The following is a 27754-nucleotide window of genomic DNA, read 5'->3' on the forward strand; positions in this document are numbered from 1 at the left end:
CCAGGAATACTTTGCATTGGTCTGGTCCTCATGAGATGACATTGTATGCAAGACTTCAGGGAAAATAAATTGTAGCCAATGAGTCTTATGTGTGAGAGCAGTTACTTGGAGATTAATGCAAACAGGGAAACACCCATGATATGAATGCCTGTCTTTCTCATCATTTCCTGCTTAACTCAACAACTGAGTCCATTCTTAGGAGTTATGAACTGGAGACCGTGACCTACTTTTGATTCTTCAGGGTGTTTGGATTTGTTGCTGTACTTGTTTGTGTAGTTGGCCTCTCGGACCGATCAAGATGGAAGACTTGCCCAGTGCAAGTCAAACCTAAGGTTAGCAGTGAGGAAGTACTCTGCCAATTGACAATGATGCGATTTGACCCACAGTGTTCTGACCCATCATATGTGGGTAGGGTGGAAGACAAGGAAGCTACCATGACCCATAGTTTACAAAACGACAAAAATGGGAATTGGTCAGTTCACACAAGAAATGAATGTTTTCAGGTCCCCACCTTTTACCTGTATCCTCAACCACTCCTTCTCTGCTTGCTCCTTAACTTGAACACAGAATTTGCTTCAGTTATCTTGATCTTAATAAAGAGACACAAACACAATTTTGTTCTACACGCACTGTCTTTTCTGTTGCCACGTGATGTCTTGTCTGCTTTTTTTTTTTTTTTTTTTTTTTTTTTTTTTCCTGAAATAAAGTTTTTCTCAGGAACTGGCTATGTAGTTATGCAGGCCTAGTAATTCTCACCTCAGTGTCCCAAATGCTAGGATTACAAGTGTATACTCTGGCTTCAAATCGTCTCGTCTGCCCCTGATGTTCATATTTCTTGGCCATGACTTCCTTCTATGTCCCAGCTGCACAACTCACTGTGACCTATCTTCTGCTATCACCACTGACTTCTCTGTGCTTTCATTTGACCACCACCACTACATCTTTCCAATATTTGTCCTCTAGAAACACAGGGACTCTGACTAGTGATTCTTAATTTCATCCCTATTAAATAAGTTGAAAATATATGGTGCATTGGCATACTTCTGTGAGGACTAGGTGACTTCAGTATTAATGATTCTTCTTAAGGTTTCCTACACATGGAGGCTGGTTGAAAGGTCACATAGACATGTTATAATGCTGAGTTAGAAGAGTGGTAAGCAGCTGGTATAGTCAAAAGGTCATCCCCATGCCGGGATAGTGAGCAATAATTTCCCTATACAAAGGAGTGACTATGGGCCATATGAGTAGACTCCACTAGATTAAAAACCAATTGTATCTTCCAAGAGCTTTCTTTTAATCCAGTCTTTAAAATGCCACCCAAAGCTATGGTGTGACAGTAGGGAGTCCAGAATGTAACTGACTGGGTGTGTTGTTTTATAACGTATGCAAGTGCATATACACATGGCTAAGCCTTCTGCAGTGCTATGTGTGGGGCTTGTCGATGATGTGCCCAGGGAGCGAGTTTGCTGAGCTTCCTAATGAATGGACTCTGCATTGGTTCACACGTTACCAGCAGAATGGGCTGCGTTGATTTAGTATCTAGCAGATTCCTTTCCTTAAGTATTAAAAGCCCCAAACAAAACAGTCTTCTGTTGCTAAGGTCTGGTGCCAGTATGAGGCCTGTCTGCCCTTGGACCCATTCCTATTTCCCATTCCTTATCCTCCTCCACTGCCCATCAGTGGCTGGCTGCTCAGGCCACACCTCCTCTGTCTCTCTTGCACTGAATGGGACTTCTGTGGTTTGGCTTGCACAGACCCCCAACTTGTAGCTTCCCCATTACTACTTTCTCCAATGTGTCTCTCAGATAGTGTTGGTCCTAGCCCCCTGCTGCCAGCCCTGGGTGAGCTCCCACTATCACCTTGCAGCTGAATCATTGTGCCAAATGCCCTCTGCTGATCCCCTTGACTGAAGAGGTCCTCTTTCCCAAGATAGATGGAAACAACTAGCCTTGAGACCCAAGCAGACTGCTCTGAGATTAATGGTGATGGCAAAGCAATTATTAAACTTCACAAAGAACATGAAAGAAACTTGAGTACTCAGTCTCAGACACTCCCCCTTAGGAGGCTAGGAAATTCTGTATAGATATTAAAGTGAGATCTTGTGGCTAAAAAAAGCAAGGAAGGGTTATGGCTTTATAGTAATGCATTCGTACATGGGAAGTGGGAACCCTAAGTGAGAAAAACGCTTCCCTCTGATTTGCCTGTATGCAAATCTGCTGGGGCATTTTTCTAGCTAGTGACTGATGTAAAGGTCCCAGCCCACTGTGGGTGGTGGCATCCCTTGGCAGATTTTTCTGAGTTGTATTTAAAAAAAAATAGACTCAGAAAGTCATGAGGAACAACCCAGTAAGCCACAGTCTCCCTGCCTCCAGGTTTAGGCCTTCAGATCCTGCCTTGACTGGACTACAACTGAAAGCTGAAATAATCTTTCCTCTCCAAGCTGCTTTTTTTTGTCATGGTGTTTTATCATAGCCTTATGGAAATAACTAAGACACATGTCTTATAAATAGATATGTAAGAATATGTTTTAAAACATATGCTATTAATTCATGTACTTACGCATATACATATAACACTGCAGGGAAAGAAAGAATAAACACTCTTATTTATTTTCTTAGAAACTTGGACAGGAAACACAATCTTCTGAAAAATACAACTAATAACATGTATGCTCTATTACAGGCACAAAAGAAATGCAGACCTAAAGAAGAAGCCAGAGAAAGAGCAGGGCAGTGGGAGACAGAGAGGCAAGGAGAGGCCAGCACATGAGATCATGACACTGTGCTTCCAAGGCAAGAGTGCCTGAAGATCTTCATTGCCAGAAAGGAGTGCCACTGTGTGAACCCTGCTTGTGATCTCCTCACTCGGTATGCTCAAGCAGGAAGGCTATTACTTCCAGGCCAGCCTTGGTTACCTGGTCACTATGTGTGTGTGTGTGTGTGTGTGTGTGTGTGTGTGTGTGTATGGGGGTAGATAGAGCAAGAAAGCGAAGGGAGGGGAAGGAAGGGAAGGAGGGAAGGAGAAATGGTGGTGGTGGTGGTGGGGGAGATCTCAATCCTGCTAAAACAATGTAGAAAATACTAGAAAGACAAGGCACAATGTTTATACATGCGTCCCCTTGGTGCTTCCCTTCCGAAGTGCAGTCCCCAGCACCCTCCCCAAGTGTAGCACCCAACATCATTCCCAAGTGAAGCACCCTTCCTACATGCAGCACCCTTCTTAAGTGCAGCACCTAGCACTCTCCCCAAACACAGTACTGCCCCAAGCACAGTACCCAGCACCCTCTCCATGCACAGCACCCAGCACCCTCTCCGTGCACAGCACCCAGCACCCTCCCCAAGTGCAGCACTCCGGAGCCTTCCCTATTAGTAACTTGTTTGAGCCAAAATAGGAACATGTGAAATGTGAAAGACAAAATAAGGGAAATAAAAGGTAGGTGAAAGGAGCATACTAAATATTAGAAAGAAATTAAGTTAAATTGTTATGACTTTGCAGTTTGACCCAGTTTACAAAAGTTTCAAGCAAATCAATGGAAAGCAATTACATTTGTGAGAAGAATCCAATAAAGGGGTCTATTGGAAAATAACTATGAAAATCAATAGCTTTTCTACATGTCAGTCAACAGCAGATGCAAGGTGGTAATTTCAGTCCCAGTAGTAAAAGGAATACAACACACCTAGGATTAAATTTAAGGAGCCTGTCTTCAGGATACATAACAAAGTTTTGACCACATATTGTTAAACAGCGAAGAAGATTTACTAGTGTGAGGATAATATTAGTGCGCTCAGTGTAACTCTAAGACCTCTCATAATGCTTTTTAGAGTTTGAAAATAACCAAAAGCATTTTGAAGATAAAATAGGTGCATTCATTAACATAAATTAAGATAGGTTGTAGAACCACCATTTACACACAATGGAAAGGAAACAGAATGAGGTTAGCAGGGAGAGAGTATGAACTCAGGACATGCCTGCCATTCAGCGCCATGCATTGTCTAACAATGGTGAGAGAGAGATGCTTAAAATAATTGGGTTAAAACTTCACATATAGAAGCACAGTGAATTTTATGAACATTAAGATATCAGCATAAAAAATTCTAGACATTTAATTTAAGGAGATACCAGAAATGTAAAGTAAAATATATCTGTAACAATGGTTTTACAATTCGTAATTTTGCACTTTGTTTAATTGTGAAAAAATGGAACCAAATGTCATTAGGGTATGGATTAAAACAGCATCAAACATTAACAGGATGAATACAATACAGCCACCAAAATACATACTTTCATGGGGGATTTAATTTTATGTTTCAAAAGGAGTACAAAACAAAACATAAGGCTCTGTACTGTTTACACCATGCGCCATCCAAGAATACACCTGAAGCCAGAGGCAGAGGCACAGACCTATAATTCCAGTATTTGGGACCCTCAGGAAGATTGAGTTTGATATCAGCCTGGACTATGCAGTGGCTTTGAAAGTAGCCTAGCAGTATAGAAGACCCTGACTACAAAACAAAAGCCCTATAGTACAATGTTTCCACGTGCCTGGTCCACTCCCTTATACCCCCAACCCAATTCTGCCTCCTTTTCTGTCTCTGTGGCCCGGAGTTCCAGCTAGTTCACATGAATGGCACAGCCATGGCTGCAGTGGCATCAAATTAGTCACACTGCAATTTTAAGTGGAATCAGCTTCAAGACAAAGAAGTGGGACCTGTGCTATTTAAAGGAGGTTGTGAATACCCAGAAGAGCTTCAGTTTCAGTAGAATTCATCACATGATGGGAAAGCTGGCCTCCTCTTTCCGTTATCATTTGGATTAAAGATGCCTGACAGGAAGCGAGTTGGATAGTGGTCCACCTGCTGTCTATTGAGTATGTACAGACACACTGGGCCTGTAAGGTCTAAGGCCTGACCTGAGAGTCTGCAATGCTCACGCACTCTGGAGTGAAGTTGGTCAGTGTGGAACCCTGCAGATGCAGCTGACTATGTCTCCTTTCAGTTTGCTTCTAAATGATTTTTTTATTCTTCCTACCACCATGATCATACAGGAGAGAAACCCCGATCATCTTTCTGTGCTTTCTTTCTCCTGAGGTCTGACTTGTTTGTGACATGATCCTAAAAGTGACTGAGTGTTTCTACCTCGGATTCGAATCAAATGTGGACTTAATGCTTCATGGACATCAAGAGCAAATAGAGAATAAAAAAAAATGCATGGAAAAAAAATTTTTTTTATTCTCGGCAAATACTTCAGTCAGATAAAACAGAAAATATCTTTATGAAACTATTAATAAATCCCTAAGACATCTCAAATTAAACAATGGCAAGAAATGTTATGTTTGTAGAAATACATAAAATTTATCTGAGGCCAGGACATTTCATGGTGTCAGCCAATAAAGCAGATGGGAGATTCCACTTATTTGAATGGTTCTGGGATGAAGCTGTCAGGGCTTGGAACCAGGACACTGGGATTTCTACTCTGGCTCAGGTGACACAGGGGAGGGAGTCACTACAGTAGCTGTTCAGAGGAGTGGGCTCCTAGGTATGGGAATCTAGGAGAGGCCTACTGTGATCTATTGCAGATGCCAGAAGAGCTATGTGACAGGCCTGGAGAACAATGACCTAAGCATCTGAGGACTGGCCTTTACAGACCAGTGGCTGTGTAGAGTTTTATTCGACAGGCAATTCCGGTGGCTGTAACAAATGCACACGTTGTTCTATGACCCAGAGACTATACAGAAATTCAGGTTTATTCACATGGAAGTTCACCATGGCGGTTCCTAGTGGGAAGGTGAGTTTTCCTCCATGTGGTGATTCAGGCATCCAGGTTTACTGCTGTGATACTCTTTCAACCCAGCTTCCACAAAGGGAAGACCAGAGAGAAAGAAGGCAAACCTATGTCTTAAATGTTTTGTTTGTTTGTTTGTTTGAGTCAGTTGAGTATGACTTTGCATTGATGAGAGTCACAGATTTGTTAACAGCAAGAAGGCCATCTTAGTCAGGGTTAGTATTGTGTTAAAAAAAATCATAGCCAAAGCACCTCTTGGGAAGAAAGGGTTTATTTCCTTTATAGTTCCACATCATAGTCTATCATGGAAGGAAATCAAGGCAAGAACTCAAATCGGGCAGGAGCCTGGAGGCAGGAGCTGATGCAGAGGCCATAAAGGAGTGCTGCTCACTGGCTTGCTCAGCCTGTTGTATTATAGTATCTAGGACTGTTGCCTAGGGGTGGTGCCACTCAGTGAGTTGGGCCCTCCCACATCAATCAGTAATCAAGAAAATGCACCACAGACTTGCCTCCAGGCCACTCAGATGGGGGCAATTTCTCAACTGCGGTTCTCTCTCTTGTCAACTGACTCTAGTTTGTGTCAAGTTGACATAAAACTAACCAGCTCAAGGGTGCGATGGGCAGTGAACACAGGGTATGTAATACAAGAGAAAAATGGTTGGTGAACATCTATCCTAGTGTTAATACTAGACAAACAGGAATGGCCTGGGCCATCAACCAAAAACTCAGACTTGAAATAGAAAGGATGGTTTAGATGGAAGTTACCAAGTTAAAACAGTCCAATGTACCTAAAGTTTGTCTGGGTGACACTGTTGTATACATCAGCCTAGGGAGGGTGTTATCAAAAGAATATTAGGGAGATACAGTTTTAGATTCGTTGTGGGCTAATTGATTTCCTCTCAGATACTTTGCCTATCATTAGGAAAATCTCTTCTTAGGAGACAATGAGGCTTCTGACATCAAGAGACTGTAACCATTTCTTTAAAACAAAACAAAACAAAACAAAACAAACAAAAACAACTGCAGAGATGAAAGCAGCAAAGAGCCTCCATGCTGTACACCTCTGTAGACAGTCTAGCGTGGGTCAATTTCTGTGTCGCAGAGCAGGGTCCTTTGCAGACATATTTGCAGAGAGGCAGACTGTTAATCTTGGAGGATTGCTGGGACACAATGTACCTAGCATGGTCACTTATGTCTCTGTATGATTTCTTTTCTGTAGTCTAGACTTTTATTATAATACTGTCCATGCATGTCTTGACATAGAAACACCACTTCTATATGTAAAGATGCACAAAATCCCCCCAGAACTCACAAAGTTCTCATTATGATTGGCTTAGTATGGCCTCATTCATTCTATTCTCAAGCTTCAAGTACTCTCACTCAAAAGATATTTAGTATGCACTTGCTGTATGCTGCAGGTAGCTCTAGGCACTGACTCCCGATTCTGACCACCAGTGTCCTTTTGGCACTGTTTGAATTTTATTCATATATTAATTAGCCTGCATGTTTTCTTAGCCATGGGTTTATTTTCCCACTACACTGAGAAGCCCAAATGGATGTTGACTGGCACTTAATTAAACTATGCAGTTCCTGAGATTATCAGTGATTCTTTTCCTTTGGGGTTTACAAATAGGATACAGGACAGTTGAGGAGATGGCTCTCTATGCTGGGAAATAAAAGAAGACAAAGAAGACAGACCTTAGCAACAGTATTTTGTTTTTTGTTTTTGTTTTTTCAATCAAAGGAGAGGAATTTTCCAACCAAAATGAAATGAGAACTTTCATCTCTTGACAGGTAGACCCAAGGAAAATTAAGCCACAGCCGCCAGGATTTTACATTAAACACTTAGTTTCTGTTTAATGTTTTCTTTATCAAGATTCTAATACTTTATCTGACACACTGAGCTCCAGTAAGAAGTCCTCAGAACTGATTACTTGGGGCTGGCCTCCCTTCCAGAACCAGAGATGTTTAAACAACATTTAAACACAACAACAACAACAACAACAACAACAAAGCAAAAAAAAAAAACAAAAACAAAACAAAAACAAAAAACCCTTAACAAGGATTTAAAACAGATTTATAGTAGTTTCATCACAAACTCTTCCAGTGCTCAGCTCTGGTGGCCAGTCGGGGCTGCCAAAGCCCATGTGGTTTGCTGTCTTGGTCCTGTTCTACCACTCTGCAGGCTACTCCCATCTGAGGAGTCCCAGCAAGGGCGGAGGGCGGTACACAACAGCCCAGAGTCCTCTCTGCTCCTAAAGCCATAACCGCAGAGGCCAGAACAATATTTAGAGCATGTATTCCGGTGTAGACACACAGCGGCTGTTGCTATTTACCCCTCCCCCTCCCCCAGACATTTTTGGAGAAATTGGCTTCAGGGAAACCCCTTGCTGCAGCTCAGCTCACTTTCCGGCACCCGAGGCTCCAGGAGTTTCTTTGGCAAAGATGAAGTTTGCTAATTAGGTTCCCTAAAGCATCCCGTTTTAAATAAAAGGAAGCCTTGCAGGCTCAAACAAACTGCCTCATATGTATTACTTGTTTTATTTAGCCTAGACTAATTTGTGGATATAAGGTGCTCCATCTTTAAGTCGGCCTCAGACCAACCAGCTCGCTTCCTTTGACACTGGCCCTGGAGAAGCTGAGGTCTGTCTTTCTGGACCACAAATCTACTGTCTTTTCCAGGTCTCAACTGTCTCTTGTTGGTAGTCTAAATATTGACATAATGTTTCTCTTCCCTCTTGCCTAGTCCTTCTTTATCAAGTCTTTCTCTTTCCAGCTCTTGCTGAGGAGCTGGGCACACTTTGCTCATGTCTGCTCTGTCTCCCAAGAGCTTTTTGCTCTTGACCTTTGAGGGCTATTCTGTTTGGTGTGTGGGCGCCTTGCTATGCTCTATAGCTGGCATCACAGGGCCCTTTAAGGATTTCCTGTCAAGTTGCCTTGAATTCCTCCTCTGTGCTTTACCCTCTGTTGGATAAGGCATTCTGCCTCTCTACCAAAAACAATAGTGCTATTTTTTTAATGGCTCACACACTAAAATCAACTACAGGTAAGAAATGTAGAAAACAAAAAAATAAAATAAAAGAAAGAAACAGGAAATCAATACCATGCAGAGTAGATGCTTAGGAAAAGGGTTTCAACACAGCTTTTGGAAGTATTGTCTTGTCTTTACTTGGTGGCTGGTTCTCTTGCAACATGTAACTCAGTAGATCTTGAAGTATGTTAAACAGAGGGTTTGGTTCCGTTATTTCTTTTTCAGTAAGTAGTATGTGAGATTAGAAAAACTCAACAAACTAAGGATGTTTAAGTTAGAGGCCTCATGAATGCTGTTTTTAAAAGATTTACATGTGGATCTGGTACTGGAATGAATCAGAAGCTTGATAGTGGACTCCATAGCACTGATGTCTGGAGCGCATGCGTAGTGAGTGCACTATCTGCCTTGGAGCGTTCTGAAGCTGAGGAGAGAAGGGGCTTGGAAGGCATTTTCCAAGGAACAGTGAGAGAGCATTCCCACAGGATGTACTTAGCTAATTCAACTGATGTGAACAGGCACTGTTGTTATTTCCTGAGGAGGGTGTAATACTAGACTCCAAAGGTAGAGTGGGAACGGCACTCATTTTAGCATCGAGCATCAAGTTTTAGCGATCCAAGAGTCTACAGGAGAGTCAGTCAGAGCTTGGCTTAGCTAGAGGACCTATAAGCTGGGCACTTGGGAGAAAGATGGAGATATACCTCTCTCTCTCTCTCTCTCTCTCTCTCTCTCTCTCTATATATATATATATATATATATATATATATACACACACACACACACACACACACACACACACACACGTATGTGTGTGTGTATGTGTGTATATGTATATATTCAGTATAACCACATGAAGACCTCTGCTAACAGGTTGTCTGTTGTTTGGGTTTCTAGCTTCCCAGTCAATCCCAATGCTCTTGTTTCAGAAGAATAGCTAAGAAAGAGATGACCCACTAGCTGGCGCTTTGCTTCATTAGGCTTTGCCATGCTTTGACTTCACCAAAACTCATGTTAAGGCTTAATTTCTCAAGGCAGTAGGGGTTGGGAAGTGGGACCTTGTGAGGGGTGTCTTCATGGTGGGGACAGAGCCTTCTTGTTGCATGGCTAGGTTTTCTAAGACCACATCACTCTCATGCTCTATGTGTGCCCACTGACCTGCTCCGGAGTCGACAGGACTTTACCAGATACTGCCCACTGGTGTTGGCCTTTTAAACTCCAGAGCCTTGGGCCAAATAATTTTTTTCCTCCTTTGTCCTTTTCTCTTTCTTTCTTTCTTTCTTTCTTTCTTTCTTTCTTTCTTTCTTTCTTTCTTTCTTTCTTTCTTCTCCTTCTCCCCCTCCACCCCCTCCTATTCTTCTTCCTTTTCTTTCCCTCATGAGTGTATGTGTGCATGCATCTGTGCCTGCACGTGTGCCTGTGCATGTTAAAACCAAAGGAAACTCTGCGTGTTTTCTTCAGTCCCCCTCGACCTGTTTTTTTTTTTTTTTTTTTTTTTTTTTTTTTTTTTTTTTTTTTTTTTTTTTTTTTTTTTTTTTTGTGTGTGTGTGTTGTTTTTGAGACAGGATCTGCCACTTGTCTGGAGCTCCTTTTTTCAGCTAGCCTGCTTGTCAGCAAGGCCCAAGGATGCTCCTGTCTCTGAGTCCTCAGTGCTGTGATTACAGGTGTGTGGCTTTTGTGTGAGTGTTGGACATAGTAACCCAGTACATCATGCTGTGCAGCAGGCACTGCAGTGAATGACCATCTCCCCAGCCCCTGGCCCTTTTTACTTTATAAGTTACTCACTCTCAGAAAACCGGTGAAAGAAATGGAAGAACAGAGGGAGAGATAGGCATGGCAACTTGCCATTCTTTCAATCAAGAATTTGTCATTTCTGGTCCCTCCATGTTTTTATATTGGTAGTCTATCACTTCCTTTCATTCCATTTCTTTGTGTGCCCTTTACATCTTATATCCTTTCCCCTAGCCTCTGTTCTGCATGCCCAGAAGCACTCTCCAATATAGGTTTGTATATATACGTCTTAATTCAAATCACTATTGCACACACACACACACACACACACACACACACACACACACTTTATTGTATGCAGCTAAAACCTTTGTCCTTTTCTGGAGACCTCTTGAGAAAGCTTTCAGTTATGAGAGTTCATGAAGAAAATTCATAAGGAATCTTCTTGGTAAATCTTTGCCCTTCCTGAGCCCAAGTCTCTTTCAACTATTTGCTTTATCCAGAGAATACTAAGGATGCACAGTACTAAGGATACACAGTACTAAGGATGCACAGTACTGGATTCTAAGGTATTTGTCAGGAGCCCTAATGGGACAAGCTAATAATGAGAAGATGATCAGGATATGGCTCCTGACAGGTATTCAGATTCTGGGCACATTTTGGTTTATGTTCCTTGTGCATCTATAAAAGACGATTTAAAAAAAGTCACCTCACCATTTTATTCTCTTTTGTGCACCATTACTGAGGTGTAACACTGTTATATAACTCAAACCCAGCACCAGAAGTCTTAGTTATAAGCACCAGAAATTATTCCTATCACTATTGAAGCCTGGAGGGATAATGTGGACTGGTGGGAACTGAGCAGCCGCTGGAAGTGTTTAGTTAAAAGCTTATCAAAAATCAACATTCCGTTCCCACATTGCTGTGTTTTGTGTGAAGAGCCATCCTAGAAATGTTTTCATAAATATATTTTAGACTAATTATTTTTATTTTCTGTGTATGGGTGTTTTGCCTGCATGCATGTCTGTGTACCACATGCATTTCTGGTGCCTGCAGAAGCCAGAGGGGCACTGAATCCTTTGAAACTGGAGTTACAGAAGGTTGTGAGTCACCATATGGGTGCTAGGTCCCTTGGAAAATTAACAAGTGCTCTTAACCACTGAGCCAACTCTCCAGGCCTTCAGGCATCTTTCTAATGCCCATCTTTCAGCATATGCTACTGGAGAATCTAAACCAGCTTTGCTCCTTGTCTATCAAGATCAAATGGCTTTCAAGTTCATCTCTAAATCTTCCTCCTTCTCATACTACTTTGTCATACCTGGGTATAGGATCAGTCTGACTCTGTCTTATTGTACATAGACTTCATCAGACTGACCAGGACGTATGTGTTCATTCATATATATGTTGTTAGTTGTTTTATTTCTTGTTAATCCTTTTCTGAGCTCCCTCTACTTTCAATTTCCTCTTTCCAAAGTAAATATTCCACCCCCAGTTGAGGGACAACATCTACTTAGGGTTGTCTGTAGCCAAGCAAAACACTGAGGGGCCCAGCTTAGCCCCTCAGTGGGTATGGTTAACTTGTGGAGAAGGTCGTCATAAGGGCAGGAGCAGAAAATGTGTAAGTGAAGAACCAGTCAGACATTTTGAGTTCCAGAATGACCTGTCTGCTGGATCACGTCATCTCCACCTATGGATGATTCGGGAAATGGCCTCTGGAATGGACCATATCAAGATGAGGAAATGTCCTAGAGACATCAGGATGCTGAGTCTAGCTAGGAGGACCACCCACAAAGGTTTCTGTGGAAAGAAGAGACAACCCTGGAGAAGGATGAAAGAGTCTACGGAGGAAGAGACTGGACAGATGGATGGAGGACCGCAAGGTGACCCAACTGGGGGGGGGGGAGAGGGAGAAGGAAGAGAAGAGGCTGCTGTAGGTCTCAAGAGCAACAAGTTTACATGGGTTGGTTTATATTGTTGGATTAAAGCTGTTTGGCTAGGGAAAATAGTGTAAATAAGATGAATATAAGCCATCTGGTTGGTATATTGATGCGCAATAGAGAGCTATACAGCTAATTGGGAGAAAGTTGAAAAGAGTAAGAAGTGTGCTTTAGCTAGTGTGGGTGTGGCCTTTAAAAAGCTGGGAAGTGGACAGAAACAGGACTATGGTGACCTCACACAGTGAAAAGGCATCCTGAGGCATTTCAGCTCCTCTCTATCACTGTCAATGTTCTCTGAAGCTCCTCAAAGTTGGGAGCCTTTGACAGCACTTCAGGGACAGCCAACTGTGATGACTGAGGACACGCCAAGTTTTGTGCTGCCATCAATTAAAATTTACAACACAGTTAATCTGGCTGCATTTACATATTTAACAATATGGATAATTGTTATTGTGTTGGGAAGCTTTCACGAATGAATGGTGACCAGATCCCATAAAGTCCTGTAATTTGTGTTTCTTTGCACAGTTCAGCTGAGCTTTTACAGATTTTCCTCCTCTTTGTGAAGCCTCCAATACCCCAGAAGCAAAGCCAATGTTAACAATTTTCTGTGACACCAAATCAATCCTCTAAACACACACACACACACACACACACACACACACACACACACACACCTTCAAAGACAAAGGCCCTGGTTTGGTTTATCAGCCATGTGTTCTCAGCATCTTCCTGTCTAGCCTGTCACTATCTATCCTTCTGCATCATCCCGTCTCACGTTCCTTCCTCCCTCATAGGAAAGGTTCTCAAGCAACTGCACCTCAGCTTTCAATATGCTCAAGAAGCCAGAGGGCTGTCTGTAGTTGTAAGGAATGTCTCATACCTTTAGATTTATTATTCATTTTGTAAAGCTATTGGGGGGGCATTGGGGGCTGTGCAACAGGGTTTCATGTATCCTGAAGCCTCCATGCTTTTGGGGAAGCATAAGACAGTTCCTTTAACTTGGTTGTTTCTAGAATAGTTCTTTGAGAAGGAGATATTATATCTCTAATAAGTGACTTTGAAGGCACCATGAGTCTAAAGTATGCCTGTTCTTTCATTTCATAATGCAAGAAACCACGGAGTTTCCATTTTTTTTTCTTCTGTGCAGTGTATTTCAAATTGATGACAAAACTTTGCTACCAAAGAAGAGTGTACCCAGCCTCCCCGAAGAAGAGAACAGAAAAAGACTGCTGAGGATAGAAAACACTAGCTGATCTTAGGAAGGACAGACATAATGGATATCAGTTAGCTACTGGTGTGTAACATATCACTTCAATAGTCAGTGTCTTGAAACAACCACCATTCATGCTTGTTCACATGTCACTAGGTCTGTTGAGAGTTGATTATCTCAGCTGTATCTGGATTGTTCGTTCTCCCTGGATTTGGCTTCTAGTTGCAGGTTATACTAGGTCTTTTTCACATGTATTTTTAGGCCCTAGAGTAAGGAACAGCAGCTACTCAATGGAAGGAAACTCTTTACATAGAAATGACAGAGATGCAAGGCCTCAAACATCAGCATACAGGCATACTTCAAACTTGACTGGTACCCTATCTGCTAAAATCTCACTGGCTAACACAAATTACGTGACTGAGCCTAGAGATAAACCCAGAAGAGCCTTCTATACTAGAAAGCCACCTCAGCTTTCTAGGGACCTTCTAGGTCTTAGAAAGTTCACATTGTGAGAAATGTGTCAGCTTCAAGCAAACTTGAATGGTTGGTACCCCAAGAAAAGTGTATCCCAACTTTAGTTGGAGAATTGCAAGGTGATACAGTCATGGGACCATGAACTAAAATGAAGATTAGGATCAGTTATTCAGTTGACCGTAGGGTGGCACATAGCACTCCAGAATCAGGAATTCTATATTTATCTGGTGGAGATAACTTCACATCCTACTTGGATGTGTAGCGGGCCTAAGGAACATTTATCTGTTTAGCATTTTATATGATCAAAGTGTGTTCTTATGTTCGTGTGGTTCCTTGGAGCAGTTGGTGGATGAGAGAAATATCTTAGGCAATCTCAGTTCCTATATGAAGATACTTTGGGTCCAGACGCTGCTGTCTTGCCTGTGTTGGAGAAATCCTGCCAAGAGCAGAATAAGTCAATGTTGGAGATTATTATTGACTCGGGGAGGGGGGGGCGGTCTGTCTCTAAAACCCAAACCCTATTCCTTTAAAATATATTCTTTGATTTAATTAAAATTTGAGGCTCACTAGATGATAATAGTAAATCCAAAAGCTATATTCTAGCCTTCTTACCCTCCAGTACCAGATGTGGCTGCAAACAAAGATACTCACCCTTTCACTCTTGAGCAGTGGTGAAGTAAAGCATGGGTCAGTGTCAGGAGCTATGCTCTGGTCCCAGAGTAGCTGACAACAGCAAAGTCTCCTGTTTATGTCTGGGATTCTTAAGAGCATCCTGTGAAGAAACAGCAATGAAGCATTTTACCAAAAGAAAAGGGTTCTTATTTGTAAGGAAAAAAAATTTATGTGGTCTGAGTGAACCCAGGAACATTGTCCACCCATCATCTGTTTTTCCTACCTAAAGAGTCTGCATTTGTGGAATGTGGTACTTCATGCCTCGGTGTGATCTGTGGCCTTCCTTTAACTTAGCTGGCAACAAAGGACTGAGAGATTGCAGCCTTGCTACCTAGATGCTCAGATCCAGATGCCTTGCTACTCAGACACTCAGATCCAGCATCTGAGTCAACGTTTCACAGAAGTCAGACGCAGCCGTTGGTGGTTATTTATACCGACTGATGTAACTTGCTCCTTACAAATCACTTATTGCTATTAACTGAAAGTGATGAGCTCATGCCTGAAAAAAAAAATTTAAAAAGAGAAGGCTTTAACAAAATGATGGAGTTTGGGAGTGCTTCTTCTGGAGCCAGTTTGTTCTGGATGGAGGAGGAGGGAAGAGGTTTCAGAGTCCCATCCCAGCAAATTTACCACAGTCTTCTAAGACAGGGGGATCAACTACATATTCCAGGAAACTGGGTGACTTTACTTACATGGCAAAGGTTTATGAAGCAAGTCACCACTCAGTGACTATGACACTGAGTCGCTGTGACCTCACAAGTGTGGTTTAAATTATTTTCCAAGCTTAGACTCTGGATTTTAAAAGAATGGTCCTATTTAAGGCTGGATTGTGTCTGTGAAGTTTGAGTCTAATGTGAAGTGAGTTGCATGCAGCTGAAGCTTAAATATTCATGATTCTTCACAACTGTCTGAGACCCAGAAATAATTTTGGCATCTTTTAAATCAAGAGAACAACCTGTCCGTTTCAGTTGCCTCGTGGTTCACCTCAGCTAACATAGCTGGTGTATGAATTACAGACAATCAAAGTCTAAGGCACTTAAAAGGAACTTCACACACACACACACACACACACACACACACACACACACACTCTAGAGAGAGAGAGAGAGAGAGAGAGAGAGAGAGAGAGGGAGAGAGAGAGAGAGAGAGAGAGAGAGAGAGAGAGAGAGAGAGAGAGAGAGTTGTTGCCTAGAAAAAACAGATTTTTCACTCAAAAGTTTTTATCTAAGAAATCAAGAACTTAAAAAACATGTAACAATGCTGGGCTGTGGTGACACACACATTTCTAATCCTAGCAATTGGGTGGCTACTGAGCAAGTTTCAGTATGAACCAGAGCTACATACAGAGGAACCTTGTCTCAAAAAACAAACAAGCACACACACACACACACACACACACACACACACACACACCACATAAGAAATAGCACAAACATAATTCAATATGATGAGATAAATGGGAATACACTGTTGAAAAGGAGAAGTCTGAGGAGTGGGGCAGTGTGCAGTTCAGGATGGATATTCGAGCAAAGCAGGTAAGGTAAGGTGAAAATGAGCCTAACGATTTGCTTAGCTGCTGGACCCCACCCAACCGATGACTGTCCGCTTCCCCCACAGCAGACTGCAAATCAGTCTCTGGAAATTTCTAAATATACATTCTTTTAAATTCTCACAGACCAGTCTTTGCTTCTGACCACAGAACAAAATAGGTGTTGGTTAAAGACTATGAACTTTCAGTTACAAGACAAACAAGTTCTTGGGGGCTGATACATACACAGGAGTTGTAGACATGATTACTGTTATTAAGAGAAAGGTTGTTGTGTCTTCCATCCCCCTTACACAAAAATGATAACTGTGGTGTTTCTGAATTTTTCATTAGTTAAGAAAACAATATACACATATCAAATCTCACCCGGTATGCTTCAACTTTGTATGATTTTATTTGTAAATTAAATATTTGAAAAGACAACAAAGTCTTAGAATGAATATAATTACGTGTGTGCCTATGTGTATGTATCGATGCCTGCATATGCATGTTTGTTCAGGTGCATCACATCCACATACCACTAACTTAAAACATTTAATTGAATGGATTTAGCATGTCCCCAGAGTTATACAACTACCCTAAGAATCAGTTTTAGAACATTTTCAACACCTCCAACACACAGACTTATGTTTTTAGGAAGTCGCCCTTTTCTTATTGACTCCGAAGTCCTCTTCTACACCGTGTTTCTCAATTTATTTTTGGAATAATTTTTCTACTGATATTTTATTTATAGAAAAAAATCTAAATTTAAGTTTAGAAAACATCCTGTCTGTAAAATGGAAAAATGCTATCACTCCTCTTCCCACAAGGTAGTCACATTTTATAAAGGCGCCCTTGCCTATGGCCGGCTGAGTATCGAGGAGGAGACTGATTCTAGAGTCTAGTCTGTCATCCATATTTGCATATTTTATTCCTCTGTAAAATGCTTCTTCATTTAGTTTCTCTTTTCAGTGTTTGGGAGTGGCTTATTCCAGCTACTGGCTATTTTAGTGCATGGATCTCACCCTCCAAAGGAATTACAACAGCCTGACTCTCCAGATTGCCTCATAGTAACACCCATTCCTTTCTCTTTCTGTCAATTAAAACTCATGCTTTACCATGGCTCTTCACTTTAAACATGAATAATTTTTATAAAGGTTACTTTGTGTGTGTGTGAGTGTGTGTGTGTGTGTGTGTGTGAAATCTCATAAAATAGGATGTTGAATTTTATTGTGAAAGTCATCTGCATATCAGAATGTCAACTTTCTCAGATAAATCTTTGTACCAATTTAGGTAATGTTTTACAGCTTCCAAGACATTTGCAAATACAACGTTCATGCTTCTGCTTCACCCCTACACTTCTAGTATATTCTGTCTGCTTGGTTTCCAGCTTTATGAGGAAGCCCAGCCCCCTCATGTTAATTTTAAAATTTGGAATACGATAAGTTTTGTAGGCTGATTCTGATGCCAGCCTAGAGGCTGGGACCCCTTTTATTTATATTTCCAATTTCATTTGCCATGAGAGTTGTTTACAAAAGTGTCTTAACATGGACAAACCCACAATAGCAAAGGAATGGGCAGAATGAGAGCCATATTTTATTTTCCTAAGCCAGTTATATTTATTTCCAAGGATTTAGTACTAGAAAAATCCAAGGAAACTATGTGTAATACAGCCAGGGAGAGCCAAGTGACTTTCATTTACCTAAAACAGGGTCTACTGCAGAATGAGTTTGCAGTACAGTTCCTATTCCCGTAATCCAGCGTCCTCTGTTAACTTCCTAAGATTAGCCAGAGAAACCCAGCCACTTGTACCCTGGAAGAATTGTCATTTTCAGTGCTCAGAGCACAGTTGAAGACACCAGAGTCTTAGAGCTCTTCCTTGGAAAGCCCAAGTTTGTTGTCAGAATGCGAAGGTCTTCCCAGTCTTCCATCTCCTCCTCCTTTCTATCACTGCTGGCTCCATAACTAAGCATTTAATGGGCAGCTGTTCAAGGCTTCGCATCCTTGAATTGATCCTGACTCCAAGTCTATAATAATCACACCTCAGTCTTCCTTGGTTGCTCATTGCTGCAATCATCCGTACCTGACTATTTCACATTTTTTTTTTTTTTTTTATATTTATGGCACCCATGAGGCAATAAAAGCTGTAGCATTCACTGTCTATGGCTATGGATTTTGAATGTCCTCCCTGCCCCAGAAGCCCATGTGATGAGGTCATAGTTCCCATCTAGTGTCACTCCTGGGAGGTTGAGGACTTTTAGAATGTGGAACCTAATTTTAAAAAGTTGGGTCATTGGGCCTATATCCTAGGAGCGGCTTATTGAAATTCCAGCTCTTCTCCCGCCCCGCCCCCTTTTCTAGCTACCAAGAGGTCAACGGCTTTACCATACCACATTCCCTGCCACTGTGTGCTGCCAAGTACAGGCTGAATCAGCATGAAAAATGAAGGATTTGAAACCTCCAAACCTGTGAACTGAAATAAACCTTTCTGCTCCTTAATTTTATTTATCATAGGTATCTGTTATAACAGAAAGATGCCTGGCATGCTAATAACTCAGGCATCTATTACTACCTGTAACATAAGGGAGAGGGGAGGGGATAAAACAGAGAGAGACAGAGACAGAGAGACAAGAGAAGTACAGAGTCAGAGACATACAGAAAAGTACAGCAACAGACAGACAGACATTATACTTTCAGTTAAAATCATCCCCAGTCCTATGTTTGATCTGAGAATAGTTGAATATTTTATGTGCACATGTGTATAGTGTGTGTGTATGTGTGTGTACGTGTGTGTGTGCATGTTGTGATCAGAGGACATTCTCAGGTGCTATCTACTACCCTTCTCTTTCTCCTGCCTCTATCTATCTATCTATCTATCTATCTATCTATCTATCTATCTATCTATCTATCTATCTCTGTGTCTCTCCCTCCACCCTCCACCCTCCACCCTCCACCCATGCTAGAACCTGCCTAGTAGGCCACAGTGTCTCTGACTCTCCAACTCTGAGGGTTTTTTTATGTGTATGTGCCACCACACTTAGCTATGAGTTTTTTTTTTTTTATTTTTGCTGTTTTTTTTTAATAAATATAAAATGGGTTTCAGTGTTTTACCAACATTTATGTTTGTGAACCATGTGAATGCTGGGAATTGAATTCAAGTCCTCAGGAGAAGCGGCCAGTGCTCTTCACTGCCCAGCCCTCTTCCTCCCCACTTTTTAACATAAATTCTTGGGATTGAACTCTGGCCCTTAGTCTTCCAGAGCAAAGACATTACCCATTGAGCATCTCCCTGGCTCTTTTATGAGCATTTTGTTGACTTAAAAAAAAAAACCCTTTGTATATTACATCGATCTCTAACCTTCTGGCCTACCACAATGCAGCTCATTCTTACAGTGTCTTGAAAAGCCTGGGTCCTTTACAGTGACTCACAACTCTGAGCCCTGTCACATGGTGAACCCTTTGAGAATCTTCTCAATTCCTTCTACTCTCTAGGGCTTTCTAGGGGTTTTGAGGGGAGTGATGTAGTGATTTTACTTTATTTGTTTGTTTGTTTCACTATAGCTAATCTAGAAATCTTCTGGTTTGATTGGAACATAGTGTTCACTTCCACTCTGGTCTAACTCTGGAGTCTAACTTTGAGTTTGCATGCAGGTTTTCCTGTTTTCCTAATTAGATTTACCCAAAGCTTGCTTGTCTTAGTTTCTATTTACTCCAGAAAACATTATTAATTTATTTGTTATCTTTCAAATTTACAAATAAATCAGTTCTAATTTTTTCTCCTGGATATAAAGAACATGTGGCGTTCCTAGCTTCTGTCTACTGCTCTGGATTTGCTGCTACTAACCTTTTACCCAGATCATCTGATGCTCAGTTCTGACTTTCGGTCTCCTTTTGATTTCCTATCGTGTGTTTCAGTCAGTTTGGTGACTGTCTCTTACTTTCTTAGTTTTAAAGAACTAATGTTCTTTCTATCTTGCTTTTTTTTCTACTTCTAATTTTATTGGATTATGCTCACAGATGTAGCCTAAAATAACTCCTCAAATTTGTGATGTTTACTTTGTGCCAACTGTTACTCTAAAGGATCATGACCATAAAGAGGAACAGACATATTTTCCTGTATTGTTTGAGTTTTGTGTTAAAAAATGTCTTTTTAAAAAAAAATATCCCAAGCTACCAGCTTCTGAAGGAAGCATACCAGCCTTTCAAGATGGCTGTTTTAAAATGAAAGCATCTTCTAATGTCTAATAATTAATATAACACGTTTAGGTGCCATGTGTCTCCAGGACATGCAAGTTTATGGCCAGTGCATCTCCATCACAAACTCTCTTTTATTATTACACAGTGTTCCTCTTTATTCCGTTTGGTGCCTGTAACCTTAAGTTCTAGCCCATGTGACATTAATATTGTTATTTCTGCTTTCCTTTTGTTTGGGAATCTCCTGACATCTCTTTGTCCGTTCCTCTGTTTGCAATGTTTTTTTTTGTTTTTTTTTTGTTTTTTCCCAGTTTTAAGAGTGTTCCTTGTAAACAAGGTATATCTGGTCTTTTTTTTTTTTTTTTTTTTTTTTTTTTTTTTTTTTTTTTTTTTTACTCAAAATGACAATCTCAGTTACTTAATGGGGTAATCCATCCTGCTCGAATTTAATGTAAGACATGACCCTCATTTCTCTGTTTGCCATTTGTTTGCTTTGTGTAACCTCTGTGTTTATTTCCACTTCATAGACTATTTTCTTCACAATCTGTTCTGTTCTATTCTTATTTGTTTGAGAGTCCTACTGCATCGTTTGCTCCCTTTGGCTTATGGTCAACTTCCAATTTCTGACTGCTAATCAAACTTTTTTTTCATAGATGTGGGAGCTTGAAAGTCCCACTTACCTCCATGAACTTGCTCTGTTACTGACCTACAGCCCCTTCCCTAATTAGAATATTTTATCTTCTCCATCTTCAAGGTCCCCAACTCCCCCATTCTACAATGGTTTAAGAAGATCACATTTCAGATCCATATTCAAGGTTCTTTCTCTGTTTCTCTGGCTCCACCTTCTCCCCAGGAATTGGCATTAGCCATTCCAGTATGGTGGCAGAGGGTATTGTTGGGGGAACGGTTTTCCTTCAAGAACATAAATATTCTGGGGAATACATTCAGTAAAGTTATGTCCAACAATATCAAAGTGACAAAATCATCAGAGGCCAGGATTCCTTCATCTGGAGATGCCAGAAGAAAGCAGAGCCAGAAGCAACTTTGGCCTTAAAGATGTTGACAGCTAGACAAACCTATACTGGATGGAAAGACAAGGTGTTAAACATGAGAAAGCAGCATGGCTTCCCCCGTGAAAAGACCAAGGAAGATGTTTCTGCCATAGAGCCAAATTCTCAAAAGTCAACCCCGTGGGGGAGTGAAGCAGTTATCCCTGGGGACCACAAGATCTGTCTTGTTTTGTCTTTTTTGGTGCTGTTATTAGTTTTGATTGTTGGGTGCTGAGCAGAGCAGGAGGTGGACATCCCCAGACAGCGACAAGCACACGTTATCCCCTCTTTAATTAGGTAGGTCACAGGCACCGGATGGTCAACAATGCTTTATCTGATGGATCCATTGAAAGCCACAGAACTGGGAACCCTCCAGAAGCATCTCAGAGACAAAGCACAATCTCTCTGCATCTCAGCAGTTCAGAAGCTTTACAGAGAATTTTCTAGGGAAAAGGTTTGTTGATTGTAATGTTGACTGAGCACAAGAAGAAATTCCTCACTATGAGTCAAAAGCAGCAAGAACAACTGACAGCATAGTGTTAAGATATTAGAACTATGTCACACTGAGTAATGCAATAATGTTTTCCTACAGTGTCTAAGAAAAAAAAGAGAGATAAGATTATGTATAAATATCTTCTAAGAATGAAAACAAACAAACAATGAACAAACTGACAAAGTCTTTTAAAAAAGCCATCCAGGTAGTACTGCTGAAATAAAAACTAAGTTACTGAAGAAGGAAATGAAAGTGGGTGCAGAGTTTGTAAGCCACATTATACGTCGGGTGTCAAAAAAAGCAAATTGATGGTAAAACTAGTCAAAATAAAAAAATAAGAAGAAAGGGGAATAAGAAGGAAGGGTAGAAAGAGAAAAAGAGAAAGGAAGAAAGGACAGAGGAGGAGGAAATAAAAGGGTAGAGGAGAGGAAAGAGGGAAGAGCAAAATGAGAAATTTCTACTTTCCCTTGAAAAATTATTAGGTAAGTAAATTTGGGTGGATCAAGACATAGGGACTCAATAGAACACCTAAGCCAGTGGCTGCCACATAGCAAAACATGTTTATTCATATGACTGCAGCATGCTTGGTGTGTGGAGAACTCCCCACAAAGCCATCATTCTGGCTGCCTCTCTCTTGGGACTTTGTATCTCCCAGTTCCTACTACGGCATCTAGCTTCTGCAAAGGAGAAGACAGTGTGGACAGTATTCTGGTTTTGCTTTTTGGCACAAAAATGACACTTGTCATTCTTCCTAGCCAGGAATGCTACAAGAGAAACTGGGAAGTGTATGTAGTTCCCACATGGCCTCCATGATTCAACATAGTCTGTGTAGCAGTAGGGTATGGGGATGTGGTGTGGCTAACAGCAAGTTGTCTTTGTTTCAGCATACAGGAGAGACATGATAAATGTGGTTGCTTTTGAAATGAGCATTTAAATCAGTGTGCACCATATTCTCCACACAACAAGTCATCAAAGTGAAGAAAATACCCATGGGGGTGGGGTGGGGGAACAGCACTCAGATTAAGAAATAGAAGATTGCTAGCACCTGAGAAACCAGAAACCATCTTGTCTTTCTAACAACTATTTCAAGAAATTCTGCTCAAAAGATAACTACTAATCTCCCATAGTATGTTTCTGTTGCTGTGATAAACACCACGACTGAGGGTAATATACAGAAGGAAAAGTTTAGTTTGGCTTGGGTTTCCACAGGGATATGAGTCCATCATGGTATGAGGATATGAGGCCAGCATGGTGGCAGGAGCAGGAAGCAAGATGGCCACATTTTGTCACACTGGAAGCTGAGAAAGTAAACTAGAAGCGGAGGGAACAACCCTTACCTGATGTGCTTCCTCAGGCAAGGCTGCACAACCTTAAGGTTCTTTAACCTCCCCAAACAGGGCCACCAACCAGGGACTGAGTGCTCAAGGTAGTGAGTCTATTGTGGAGAGGTTCTCATTTAAACTATGTTACCCCACTCAAAACATCACAGATTAAGGGAAAAGAGGATCCTATAATTGCTGATGGCAGTGCCACTGGTGTGACCCCTGTGGAAGCCAGTGTGGGGGTTTCTGCAGGGAGTTAAACGTAAAACATATGACCCAGTCTTCCCAGGCTGCAAACCCAAAGGAATTGAACACAGCACCACATGGAGATATCCAAACATCCACATTTATTGTCATGTTATTTACAATAATCAAGACATGGAGCCATCCTAGTTGTCCATAATCAGATCAACAGGTATAGAAAATGCCCAGTGGAATTTTGCTTGACCATAAAGAAGAAGAAGACGATTATGTCATTTGCCAGAAAATGAGTGCAACCAGAAATTATCACATTAAGTGAGATAAAACAAGTATTGTTTGTTTCTTTGTATTAGTGTATCTGTGTCTGTGCTCAATGAAATTATGAGCAGATTATTAAGTGGGAAGACAAGGGAGAATGATAAAATATCATGTTTTGTTTCACATGCAGGGTTTCTATTTCACACTAGAGAGAGACAGAGAGAGACTGAGGGAGAGGGAGAGAGAGAGAGAGAGAGAGAGAGAGAGAGAGAGAGAGAGAGAGAGAGAGAGGATTGGGGAGATGGTGTAGGAGGGCAGAGGCTGGGACAGTAAGAACCAGAGCAAGATGCAATGCTATATTTGTATAAAATGTCATGGTGAAACCCATTATTTTCTATGCTAACTAAAAAAAGAATAATAAAGAAAAACAAAGTCCAAAAGGTTTATTTAAGAATGAGTGACAAGATTAATATGACAAAGAATAAAATCAGTGATTATCTGGGCAGACTGTGCACATCTGAGTTTTATCTTATAAATTTTTAGTAAGCCATAAAGCAGATGAAGGCGATGTGACAGTTGTTCTCAACAAACTTTCTCATGCTTTCCCTTCTTGACAATTTGTTGTTTGTCCTCCACATTTATCTTTTAAAACAAAAAGAATATATTGTGCCTCTCCATGGTCAGCTTGCACTACGCTCTGTGAATGTCTCTTTGGCACATACCTCATTTTAATTATCAAGTATGATGTGACAATATCACCACAGATTTAGTGGCCTAAAACATTTGTTCCTTGCCTCTCGCTAGGAAGTCAAGATTGCCTCCAAGTCTTTGCAGGTTGTGGAAGGATAAATCCAGTTTCTTCTCATGTGAGATTTTAAACAATTCCCCTGCCTTCTTAAAGATGGAGGAGGGAGAGAGGGACACACAGAGAGATAGATGGTGATGATAGATAAGTAGATAGATAAATGGATGGATGGATGAATAGATGACAGATAGATAGATAGATAGATAGATAATAAATGATTTATAGATAGTTGATAGAAAGATGGTAGATAGATGATAAATAATAGATGATAGATAAATAGATAAATAGGTAGTTGCTAGAGATAGATGATAGATAATAGATAAGATGATAGAGATAGAGGTGTATTTGTGTGTTAGTGTGTGTGTGTGTGTGTGTGTGTGTGTGTGAGAGAGAGAGAGAGAGAGAGAGAGAGAGAGAGAGAGAGAGAGAGAGAGACCAGACATCATGGCTCACCCTGTACATGTATGGCTAATGAAGAAGGATTGTCACAAGTTTTAGGTTATTCCAGGATTACCAATAGAAGTTTGATGGAATAGCAGGTGGGGGCACTTACTGCCAAGGCTGACACCTGAGTTCAGACTCTGGAACCCATATGTTGAAAGGAGAGTAATGACTTCTCAAAGTTGTCCTTTGAACTCTGCATGCACCATGCAGGAACACAAATATGCACAAATAAGTACATGTAATAATTCTTTTCAAGGGAAAAAAAGATGATGGAGAGACCATGTTAATATAGTAATGTGTATGCAATAGCACGGCCCCTGCCACCTTTGCTATATTCTTTTCACTGAAGGCAAACTACAGGTTATGCTATGTTTTGGTCAGCTAGGGAATATACATGCAATTGTGGTTCCATGTATAAGCAAATTGAAAAAGTTATCACCATAGATTATGATATTGTAGCCACTATAGTGTCACAGGGGCAATGTTGGTGTAAATAGCCCTATTGCATTAGGAATCTTATAAAAGTACAGGACATGCAATTATGTACAGTATATAGTATTATTTGATACTGAAAGTAAGCGGCCATGTTGCCACATCATGTATTTAACTATATTATGTTTTAATGATATTTCAGAGTCAAGATCAAAACATAACAAGATCTATGATTTGTTTAGGGTTCAATTTAAGGAATGCACCAGCCCAATTTTCCCGAAGCATGCAGCATGTTACACTGACAGAAGTTCATAATCTGGTACTGTGTCTCTTGATCCTGCCAAGTGGTCACATAAGGGGATAGATCTCCACCATGTAGTGCTGTGAGTTCCCCAGCGATGTTCCCATGAAGAGATTTGTGATCTCAGAATGTATCTCTGCCTCAGTTTCTTTTTAATGTTGTGTCCAGTTTACTCAGCCTCACTGGTAGAATAGCCTTTTTCTTTCCCCACTTTTCTTCAAGGATATTTCTGTCACACAAGTATTTCTGAAGCACATGATTCTCTATGTACCCTCCCATTGGTCATTGTCCCATAACAGTAGTGACTGTCGTTCACCTTCATTCTTCCTGACTGCATTGGTCATATGTGGCCTTTTATCTATTCTTAAGAACTCTAGAATATGATTACTAATTTTCACAAAACCTTGCTGGAGTTTTATTGAGATAACAGTAAATCTATATATGTCTTTAATAAGAACTGAATCTTTATACTTGTGAGTCTTCTAATTTGTTAATGTGGTATGTCCTTTTTTATATAAAAAAGTTACTTTGATTTCAATGTTTTATAATTTTTCAAAGGTTTTAACATGTTTAACAATCAAATCAGTATTTGAATATTGGGATTATCTTATGCTATCGTAAACACTTATTTAAAGCTTATTTTCTAATTATTTGGTACCAGTGTACGAAAATACATTCAATTTTTATATATTAGCTTGTGTCTATCAACCTTGAAGCATTTTCATTTTTAAATTTTTGTTACTACCTATAAAAAAAAATTCTGTAGATTCTTCTAGCTTTTCAAGTACAACATTGTGAGCAACTTCTTTTTCCTAATACTTGTGCCCCTTTCCTTTTTATTTTATTATTGAAATGGCTGGTCAGTAGGGCATTAGCAGCATGCTTGTCTTATTTGGAAGCTGAATGTCAGTTTTCAGTGTCTTACCATGGAGTGTGACACTTGCTGTAGGGTTTGATGGACAGCCTCTGTTAAATTAAGAAAGCTCCTCTATGTCAGGTCTGCCAAGTGTTCTTCTTTTTAAACCATGAAGGAATGTTGAATTTTATATATAAAAAAATTCTGCATCAGTTGAGATAATTGTGTAATTTTTATTATGCTAATGATGTTATTTATATAGATTATTTTCTAATGTTAAGCCAACTTCGTATTTCTGAGATGTTCTCTACTTGGTTGGGTATTATTCATTTTTTATCTTTGTTTACTTATGTTTTCCCTAATGTTTTATCTAGGCTACTGTATCTGTTTATGGGAATTTTAGGAGGAGAAGCCCCAGCTTGAGGAGTTCCCATAAACATGGCTGAGCCATTGTCCCACTGAGACAATTAAAAAGACAGTAATGAAAAAGGAGAGAATGAAGATTGAGCCACTGAGACAATTAAAGAGACAGTAATGAAAAAGCAGAGAATGGAGATTGAGCTAATGTGACACATTGGAAAGAGGAACCCCAAAAGGGGTACATTATTTCCAAGTCTGTCTATCTGTCTTTGATATGGGCAGAAACTGATACGGGCTATAGGTCTAAGCAGAGGATGAGTTGGGGTCCTTCATCATTGTGTGTCTCGTTGACCATTGTCTCTATCCTGGCTCTATAGGGTGCTTCACAGATGTTGTCATTGCTGTCTGGGAACAGTCTGGCTCTCATGAGATGACCACTTAGGCTTTGGGGGCTAGGTGCTTGCCTTCATCCAATCAGAGGTCTGTCCTGGTAGGCTTGTCATTGTTTCAGGGTAGTTTCAGTTGCTTGACCCAGAGATCTTTATTGAGCAGCACTGTACCTCCTGGAACCCACCGTAACTTCAGGGGAATGGTGCAGGAAAAGCTAAAGGGGAAGAAAAAAGTCATAGTGAGGCCAGTGACTGGTGCCACTTCCGTGTCTGTGTTCATAAAAGGTCCCACTCT

General features: G+C 40.7%; 2 long non-coding RNA genes across 2 annotated transcripts in view; one reads left to right on the forward strand and one right to left on the reverse strand.

Moving 5' to 3' along the window:
- LOC143442778 (uncharacterized) overlaps window positions 1–27754 on the forward strand; it is a 102016-nt gene that overhangs the window by 65141 nt on the left and 9121 nt on the right. The window contains exon 2 of the long non-coding RNA XR_013111257.1: window positions 2683–2867. This is a non-coding gene — a long non-coding RNA (uncharacterized LOC143442778). The remainder of the gene's footprint in view (window positions 1–2682; window positions 2868–27754) is intronic.
- The window catches only part of LOC143442777 (uncharacterized), a 29942-nt gene continuing 25969 nt past the window's right edge, over window positions 23782–27754 (reverse strand). Inside the window, exon 4 of the long non-coding RNA XR_013111256.1 lies at window positions 23782–27674. This is a non-coding gene — a long non-coding RNA (uncharacterized LOC143442777). The remainder of the gene's footprint in view (window positions 27675–27754) is intronic.

The sequence above is a fragment of the Arvicanthis niloticus genome, chromosome 6, assembly GCF_011762505.2.
Source record: "Arvicanthis niloticus isolate mArvNil1 chromosome 6, mArvNil1.pat.X, whole genome shotgun sequence".
Lineage (NCBI taxonomy): Eukaryota > Metazoa > Chordata > Mammalia > Rodentia > Muridae > Arvicanthis > Arvicanthis niloticus.